The sequence below is a fragment of the Vombatus ursinus genome, unplaced genomic scaffold (assembly GCF_900497805.2).
Source record: "Vombatus ursinus unplaced genomic scaffold, bare-nosed wombat genome assembly UNPS02007284.1, whole genome shotgun sequence".
NCBI lineage: Eukaryota > Metazoa > Chordata > Mammalia > Diprotodontia > Vombatidae > Vombatus > Vombatus ursinus.
Window position 1 is genome coordinate 27,467,932 of NW_020947062.1, and position 9,811 is coordinate 27,477,742.

Consider the following 9,811-nt stretch of genomic DNA (forward strand, 5'->3'; position numbering starts at 1 on the left):
ATTTCTTTTGATGCTCAGCCCATTTAGATTTCCTTGTCAAAAGACCCAATTGGATCTTATGCAGATGAGAAGCCAAGGACAAAAGTTTTAAAGTGGTCTGTGCCCTAGGGAAAATTAATTATCTCACTGGCTTCTTCATATGTGACTGAATTTGAAAAATTCTTTATTTTTTAAAAGTTCTGAATTTATCAAACTCTTCCTTCATGAGCATTTCCAAATACAAAGTAAAGCAGATAATGATAATTTATGGAGCAATGAAAGTCAATTACATATACCTTGCTTTACCTGTTAAGTATATTTTAAAAATTCATATGTTACTTTCAAAGTTGCCCTGCTCATCTGGTTTCCTTCTGAACTTGCTTCTGTGCATTTTAAAAAATGCTTTAATGGCCCTCTTTTTCTTTTCTTTTTTTTTTTTAAATAATATCATTCCCATGTTCTTTTTCCTTCTCCCCCTCTCAACACCTCCCCACATCTCCTTGAAAACAAAGAAGAAACAAAACCCCTGTAACAGATATACATAGCAGAGCAAAACAAATCCACACATTGACCACATCTGAAAATGTATGTCTTATACTGTACTTTGGGACCATCACCTTTTTGTCAGAAGGTGAGTAGTATAATTCCTCTTTGTTGCCCTATAGTCTAGGTCAGTCATTTGTTTGATCAAATTTCTTAAGTCATTCAAGGTTGTTTTTCTTTACAATGTGGTTGTTATTGTATCAATGTTTCTTTCGGTTCTTTTCACTTCATTCTGCATCGTTTTATGTAAGTCTAACTAGGTTTCCCTAGAACCATGTCTTTCATCATTTCTTACAGCACAATAATATTCCATTATATTTGGATCAGGCAGCTAGGTGATTCAGTGAATAGCATACTGGACCTGGAGTCAGGAAGACTCCTTTTCCTGAGTTCAAATCTGGCCTTAGACACTTACTAACTGTATGACCATGGGCAAGTCACTTAACCCTGTTGCCTCAGTTTCCTCATCTGTAAAATGAGCTGGAGAAGGAATGGCAAACCACTCTGATATCTTTGCCAAGAAAACCCTACAAGGGGTCATGAAGAGTCGGACACAACTGAACAACAGCAATAACAATATTTGTACCATCTATTCCCAGAGAAACCCTCTGTTAGTTTCCATTTCTCTGCTACAACAAAGAGAACCTACTACAAAATTTTATGTACATGCATATGGATCCTTTTCTTCCTCTTTGATCTCTGGAGTATAGAATTAGTAGTGGTTCTGCTGGGTAAAAGAATATGCACAATATAGTGACATTTTAGGTATAGTCCCAAATTGCTTTCCAGAGAGGCTAGACCAATTTACAGCTCCACCAACAGTACAAGAGTGTGCCTGTCTTCCTGAAGTACCTCCAATTATTATAATTTTCTCTTTTTGTCATCTTTGCTAATTTGATGGGAGCGAAATGGAAACTTGGAATTGTAATTTTCATTTATCTGATTCTTAGCTATTTGGAACATGTTTTATGTTTGTTGATTACTTACATTTTCTATCAGAGAAAATTGCTGCAAAGATTTCTTTTTTGCAGTAAACACTTTCCCTGTTAATATTAACTGCATTGATTTTGAGCAAAAACTTTAATTTTACGAAATCATAATTGTCCATTTTATTTTCTGTGATTCTTGTCCTTCCTGTGATTCCTTATTTGGTCATGTACTCTTTCCTAATCCACATTTGCAAAAGGAATTTCCTATCTTGCTCTTCTAATTTGTTTTGGCCTTTTATATGTAAGGCTAGTATCCATTTGGAACTTAACAAGTTATGTGGTGTGACATGTTAGTCTAAATCTAATTTCTGCCACACAGTTTTCAGTTTGCCCAGCAGCTTTTATTGAACAGAGTTCTTTGTATTGATTACACATTAGACTAATAGGTTAATTTGTTCGTCTACATGGTGTACTTAATCTACTCCACCAATCAACCTCATTAATGTTTCTTTTAATTAAGGTTTACCACTGTCTGTTTTAAGCTGTTACTTCTTGTCATTCCTCTCCAGCTTTCATTTACTTTAATATTATATTTTTTATCTCATCTCATTTTGTGTAGTATTATAATCTTAGGGCTAGGACATTCTATTCTCTGAGCCTCTATTTGTACTTGAAGAGTTTTTCCTCCTCTTTTGGATATACTGAGGCTCAGAAAAACGAATTGACTTCTCTAAGGTCATGCAGTTAGTGACAAAGGAGGCTCAGGTCTCCTGACTCTAGTCAAGAGTACTTTCCACTACACCACAGGCTACTTCTTTCACTTCACTTGAGAAGGAAATTGACTAGAGACTCAAGGCATAACTATTCGCCTCTTGGCAGCTGATGGAATTGCAGGCATAGGGTATAGGAGGAAATAGTACCCCCTATACAGATTGTCTGGCAAACCTAATTCTATTAATAATAGCGAATGTTATTTTGCTATTAGTCATATTCTAGATAGTCCTGATGAATCATACTGATTTCACAGAGATAAAAGGTTAAAGGACATCATGTATACTCAAGAGTGTATAATGGGTCCTTCTTTAATAATAATCATTATGAAAAACTCTTTAAAAAAAAGTCACTTTGAAAACAGACCTACCTCAACTTAAACTTCAACTTGGGACATACCTTCACTTTTTTGTAGTAATGAAGAGTCAAGCTATGTTCCTATTTTCAGAAGTAATAAACAGAGAGCACCAAGGTCTTGGCAATTGCAACAATGATTTCATAATGAGTAGCAGTGTTAAGTAGAGACTGCCTATTCCTGCTATTATATTCATGGGAACATCCATCAGTTATGGCTTCATTGTTATTTTCGTTCTCACTTAAGATATTTCCCTTATTTCATCCCTGTTTAAACTCTGAGGTCCGAAGTTTGGGTTCTGAATGTACAACTTTCCCCCTTATCCCCTCTCTCTGATCTGGAGACAGATCTGTGGTCAAAAGTACTTTTCAACTTTTCCTGAGGGGCTCCAAAGAGGTTTGGAGATATGATTAGAAGTAGAATGTCCATGCCTATGTGGACTGCTTCTTCTACTGCATAAGTGTATGTATACACCATATACATGTATACATATGTGTATATATGCACACGTGTGTGTATGTGTGTGTATTTAGAGGAAGGGATTTTATTTTGAAGGGGCAGTAGTGATAGTGATGCCAAAAAAGAAGACAATAAAGAAAAGAGAATTAGAGAAATATTTCAAAAATACATAGGAAAAAAATGCACAAACAAGTTCAGGAGTCACTCAGCCTTGTGTTCTCCTTAGGTCCTCTTTTCCCCAAGATAAATATCCTCAGTTTTTTTCATCCTCACATGGCATTGTCACTTATACCTATAATTGCTTTGCGTCTCCTTGTCCTTTAGGTAACCGTTTCTTCTGCTATACTGATCTCTCTCTATGCTCTAGCCACATTCCTTTCTTTCAAAGTAAGGAGAACTATCTCTTGGTTCTCCTCCTATCTGGTCACTCCTTCTCATTCTCCTTTGCTGGATCATCATTCATAGTGTGCACACAACTGTGGGAACTCTGTCCTGGACCCCCTTCTCTTCTATCTCTACATACTCTCAGTGACTTCATCATGTTCTATGATTGTCATTTATGTGCAGATGAGTCCCAAACCTATATACCCAGCCCCAGTCTTTCCTGAGCTCTAGCCCTGAATTACCAAATACCTATTGAATACTTTGAATTGGATGTCCCAGAGGCATCTCCAACTCAGCACGCTCCAAACAGAACTTGTTATCTTTCCTGCCAAACCTTTTCCCTCTACTTTGGACCCAGACCTTGCATGTCAGATCCCATCCTAGAGTCTTAGGTTTCTGATTAGTGAGAATTCACCATATATAGGCCACCCCAGAACTAACACCCTGCTCTCTGGCCATCTTCCTGCCATGCTATTCTGTTTCACCCTCTGCCTCTGTCTTAGACCCAGACCTACAACTCCAATTCCTGCTCTGGGGCCCTGTGCTTCTGACTGGTGAGTATTCACCAGTTCCATACCTACTATACTACTTTTGGGCCATTTTTCTTCCATGTTGCCTTGTGCATAAACCATTCCTTCCTCACCCCCAACTTTCTACTTCTAGCTTTGGGAACAACAATCAAATAGACGGTACTATTCTTAAAAAAGGAGTATCAATTACCTTAATAATCCGCTGGTGGTCTCTGAGTTCCCAAACCTTATCATTTTTCCTTGGCCATAGATGGATGTGATATTCTTAAGAGTTTTCATTTTAGGATTTCTTTGAGGAAGTGACTGGTAGATTCTATTTTCACTTTGCCCTCTGGATTGAATGGATGTGAGAGGTTCTGGTACATACTTTCATAAAACATAGTCTTTGTTTTTGTTTGCAAAGAGTTTTCAGGTAGTCTGAACAGTCAGGTAGACAACACTATCAGTGTTGAACTTTTAGAAGGTTAACTCCTTGTTCTTGTTCAAATGCTGACATAAAAGATCATTAGGGAACCTAGATCTTCCATAGAAAAGACCTAAAAAAAGACACCAGATGAAAAAATGATCAAGAAGACCACAGAGAAAAAGCAGTAAGTAACTCCATTCAGTCCAGTACTGCATAATGCATAATGTCTAGAAGCCTACAGGGGCTAGCAGAGGGGAAGATAAATGCCAGTGTGAATTCTGGTGAGATAGAAATTGGAGGGCATTCTATATATGGACCCCCACAAAGGGATCAGAAGCTAGCTTGATCTTTAGGAAATGAGTACTGAAATATGAGGGCAGTGTGAAAGGTGTTCAATAGGATTCAGAAGCCAGTACCATTCCAGTAATCAGGGCCTAAAGTCAGTAGGTTCTGTGCTTTGAGAGAACAGAAACAGGTGACAAAGGCAGCCCTTACAAGTCACTGTACAGGGAAACAGAAACAGGTGATGCATACCTCTGAGCAATGGAGTGATGGGACTAATATTTACCAGCATTTCTCTGATTTAACTTCTTCCTCCCCACTCCCTCAGTACATAGGATAGACCCAGGACCTTCCTTGCTTTTTCTCACAGATTAGCTTCCTTTAGAGAAGGTAATGCTGTTCCAGAGACCTGATGCCTGTTTCTCTGTCATAGGTTCCTGGCTACCTAATGACATAAAATGCATAGATCCTAGGCTCCTAGGACATCACATATTCCTGAAGACCATGAAAGTCACCATGTTCTTCATTATACCCTGCCCTGATGACCTTCTATAGGGAGATGAGGGAAGGTCACATCCAGAGGAGCTAAGTGCTAGTATGTCCTTATTGCATAGCCTTGCTGTGTTAGAACGAAGTAAACTTTTGTTTTCATCCCAACATTAGAGTGTTGTTAAAACCACCCTCAACAAAAGGGAAACACAGCAGGACATAAGTCCAGCTCAATGACTGGTATGTCCCAGGAGGCCTAGCAGGAGGGCTAAGACTAGCATGATCTTCAAAATCTGATTGCGGCCTGTCAGGGCCATAGCAAAGGTTGGAACCATTTCCCATTTGGGGACTATGCCAAGAGAGAGGACTGAACTGAGGCCAGTGTCCATATTAGGCAACCAAGAGACTAAAACAGAAACCAGGGATTGAGGCAATATATCTCATCCAGAACTATAGCAGAATTCATAGCAGCATCCAGGGTGATATACAAGACCAACCAATAATCCAATCCAATAAACATTTATTAAGTACCTACTATGTACCAAGCACTACACTGAGCACTGGGGATACAATTAACAAAAAGAAAGATAGTCTCTCCCCTCAAGGAGCCAATAATCTGAAGGGGGAGACAGTTTACAAAAGGAGTTAAGATTGTGGGGGGGGTTGGGATGAGGGGAAGGGAGATGGGACACCATAGGGTACCCAGGGCAGCATCTTGTTCTGTGGAGTTGAAACCAGGCAGGTGGCCAATGTAAAGTGGAGTCTCCTCTCCCCAAGAGACTGGTTGATCTCTCCCAACAGACTGATTGACACATACTGGGAAAACAAGCAAGACTGGAACCATGGGGTCACTCAGACTGACTCAGCACAAATTTCATTACCACATTGGATAGAGCACCAGATCTGGAGTCAGAAAGACCTGAGTTCAAATTTGGTCTCAGAGAGTTATTTGCTGTGTGAGCCTCGGCAAGTCACTTAATTTCTCTCTGCCTCAGTTTCCCTCATCTGTAAAATGGAGATAATAGAAACTCCTAAGGTTACTGTGAGGACAAAATGAGAATATTTGTGAAGCTCTTTGCAAACCTCAAAGCACCATATAATAAATACATATTGTATGTATAATAAATATGTATATATTTATATATATAAATAAATATAATAAAAAGGCTGAGTCCATTTTCTGCACTCTATAAAGCAAGGCATTGGGAAGAGTTTGGCATTCTGCCCCCAAACCTTCCAAACAGAGGGGAAAGGACACTGAGGGGTGTTGTCAAGAAGCCTTGAGTTAGCAGCATGGTAGTGAGTTTAGAAGTAATAAGCTCATCCCGAGAGGGGCTTCTTGTTCTGTGGAGTTGAAAGCAGACAGAGCAGCAGATATAAAATGGAGTGAGGGGCCAGAAATCACTTCCTTTTCTCCCAGGTGTTACCCAGTGTAATCAGTTTTTTCCAGTTAAGCAGCCAAAGTGATACATAGCTAGAAGCTGGCTGCTCAAGTTCCCACATGATCTGTGGAAATTTTGTCTTTGAATACTGGAGAGGGAAGGAGTGAAAGGCATGTAAAGCAACAGAATCATAGATTTAGACCTGGAAGGGACTTCAGTGGCCATCTGGTTCATTCCTCTCATTTTACACATAACCCAGCTTCCACGCAAGCCTGGAGTGATTTTGTATGCTTTAGTGGGAGACAGAGCTCCTGACTGGTTGAGAGATTGCTGAGCACAAAGCTGTGTATATGGGAGAGTTAGTTCTACTCATGCCTCAGAGGCACATGTGGAGAAAAGATCTTCTGAGAGATTATGAAAAATCAACGTCTTTGAATAGCAGGCTGTAGCCCTCCAAGCTGTGGACATGAGATGCTAATCCCATCATGTTTCTTGATCTCTAGGGCTTGCAAGTCAAATCAACAAGCATTAAATAATCACCAACTATATGTGCCAGGGCACTGTGCATTTGGTGACTTCTGAAATAGGATCTCTCCTGGGTGTGATCATTCTCTTCTGGTTGAACTGAGATCTTCTCTTACTCCCAGCTGAAGAACTCCTTTACAGATAGTTCTCTGTTGACATAAATTTGCATTAGGCAAATCTGACTGCCAGGGGCAATAGGACCCCAGGTTGTCTTGTTTCAGACTCCTGGCAGCAGGGGCCTGCACCCAGGCACTGAAACCACTTGGGCTTCAAGGGGCAGGGCCATGCAGAACCCTGAGAGGGGAGTGGAAGGTCTGCTGAACCATTTAAATGAGAACAGTCTGTACTCTTGTGTATTTACTGGTAGAGTTTAATCTATAGGATTTTTTTGCTGTTTTACTTGGATAAATGGGTTGCTGATTATTTACAATTTATGATGGTCTTTTGTATAACTAGCATCTGATGGAGATAGGCTAAGCTGGTGAGTATAGGATAAGAGTTACCCACCCCAATAATAATAATTATAATTATCATATTAATACATAATTAATAATTTAATTACTATTATAATTATTATGTATAGTTATTATTATTATATGGTGCTTTGAGGTTTGCAAAGAGCTTCACAAATATTCTCATTTTGTCCTCACAATAACCGTAGGAAGTTCTATTATCTCCATTTTACAGATGAGGGAAACTGAGGCAGAGAGAAATTAAGTGACTTGCCAAGGCTCACACAGCAAATAACTCTCTGAGACCAAATTTGAACTCAGGTCTTTCTGACTCCAGATCTAGTGCTCTATCCAATGTGGTAATGAAATTTGTGCTGAGTCAGTCTGAGTGACCCCATGGTTCCAGTCTTGCTTGTCTTCCCAGTATGTGTCAATCAGTCTGTTGGGAGAGGTCAACCAGTCTCTTGGGGAGTGGAGACATGTACTCTTATCCCATCTCCTTGTCCTTTATATTACCTGCTAGTCATCAGGTAACATGTGCTTTCAATCCATCCTCTTTTGAAAATATGTACCTATCAAGATTGTCTTGCTCTTATTTCAAAAAGTTGTCTATAAAAAAAACAGCAGGAAGGTTTGAAATCGGCACCTGGTCCCCACAATGTGTTTGCCTCATGTGCTATAATAAAATCTTTTTTTTTTCCATTTTCCTGAGCTTCCTTGATTCTTTAGAGTGAAGCCCCGAGATTTTCTTTCAAAAGTGGCACCTATTTGGTATTTGAGGAGTGGCAGATGGATAAAACTCTAGACAAACACCCATCTTGAAGACTGAAGGATCCTACCTGCCTTTCCTCCTTTCCCCCTGCCAAGTGCCGGTGGTACAGCACAGCCTTTCTACTCTCTGACTATCGGGCCAGACCTTAGAGTACATCTATCCATGCCACTTCTGAAAGGTTAAATAACCTCCACAAACATATCTTACATGTGTGCACAATTTCTCACCCTATAGGTGAGAAAATTGAAGCTCAGGGATGTTAAGGACGAGGAATTTTAAGGATTGTTGTTTCTTTTGTGGACACCCAATTTGCCAAACTAGGCATATGCATCTCTAACGATGTGTTATAGTTAAAAGAATTCTGAATGTAGAGAAAGAAGTTGTTAGCATCTAAGACTTGCAAAGCACTTTAATATGTAACTCATTTGAGCTATTATTATTTGTCAGATTTACAGATGAGGGAACTGACTCACAGAGGTTAAGTCACACAGCTAGCTAGTGTCTGACGCATCATTTCAACCCAGTTCTCCCCGACTCCTAAATCTAGAGGGGGCCCCTCCCCCCCACTGCCAACTGGTTCTGAATGCTGCGCTTCTAGGGATCAATAGATTCACTTTGCAATTAATTATAGGTAGGGGGAACCTGTTCAAACTCTTTGTTAAGGGGTACCAGGACTTAACCGTGCCCTTTAAAGTGATTTGAGGTTACAGCACATCATTCAGTAGTGGGCTGATAAATATTTAACCAGCTCTCCAAAGAAACCAAACAAACAAACAAAAAACCGTACTTCAACCACTTTTAATTTGCGTAAACATTTTTCTCGGTAGCTTTCTTAAGGCTAGACGATCCACAAAACAATATAATCAAGACCTGATCTGCAGCCCTGATTTTCAAGGCATACTTAGTTGAGCATTGAAATTTTAACAATGGCTCTCCGAAAAGCCGGTAGGAGCCGGTTCCAACAGAGGCCAAACTGGATTTGCAATCTGTCCCGATTAGGGCAGGAATTTCTAGCCCCACCCCTCAGAGGAGCCCTATAGTCACAGCCCCGCCAAAGGCTCAGGTGGCTCTAGGCCAGGCGCATGCGCGCTCGCTGGCTCGAAGATGGGTCGCTGCAGCAGTCGCGGCATTGCTCCGACTCCTCGCTCCCAACCCCTCCCCGCCGGCCTCCCAGAGGAAGGTGTCGGAGGAGAATAGAGTTAGGGAAGAGGAGGGGGCGGGGCCAGCGCCGGCGCCGTGCGGGCCGCTTCCTCTTCCGGCCGAGGGGGAGGAGTCGTGTGCTCCCGCTGCTGCTGCTGCCGCCGCTGCCGCTGCCGCCGCTGCCGCCGCCGCCGCTGCCCACTGCTGTTTCTGCTTCCTCTGCTTTCTCGCGCCCTCTTTTTTTCCCCTCCGTGATCAGCGCCTCCTTCCAGTCGTCGTCACTTCTGGCCGCTCGGTCTGGGGTTCGATCCCGTCTGGTGAGGCCGCCTCAGAGCTAGGTGGGGGTGGGGCGTGGGGCGCGGGGACGCGGTTCTGGCCGGGCCGAGGGGGCTGCCTGCACGCGAAGGCGGGAG

General features: G+C 41.4%; 1 protein-coding gene across 4 annotated transcripts in view; it reads left to right on the forward strand.

Moving 5' to 3' along the window:
* The first annotated feature begins 9,558 nt into the window (after nucleotides 1-9,558).
* Nucleotides 9,559-9,811, forward strand: part of MAPK1IP1L (mitogen-activated protein kinase 1 interacting protein 1 like) — an 18,826-nt gene continuing 18,573 nt past the window's right edge. For 3 of the 4 annotated variants that reach the window (XM_027849077.1, XM_027849079.1, XM_027849078.1), the window contains exon 1: nucleotides 9,560-9,715. The gene's annotated coding sequence lies outside the window, so the exon portion shown is untranslated. Of the gene's footprint in view, nucleotides 9,737-9,811 lie in introns of all 4 variants that reach the window. The other variant, XM_027849080.1, reaches the window with a different exon arrangement.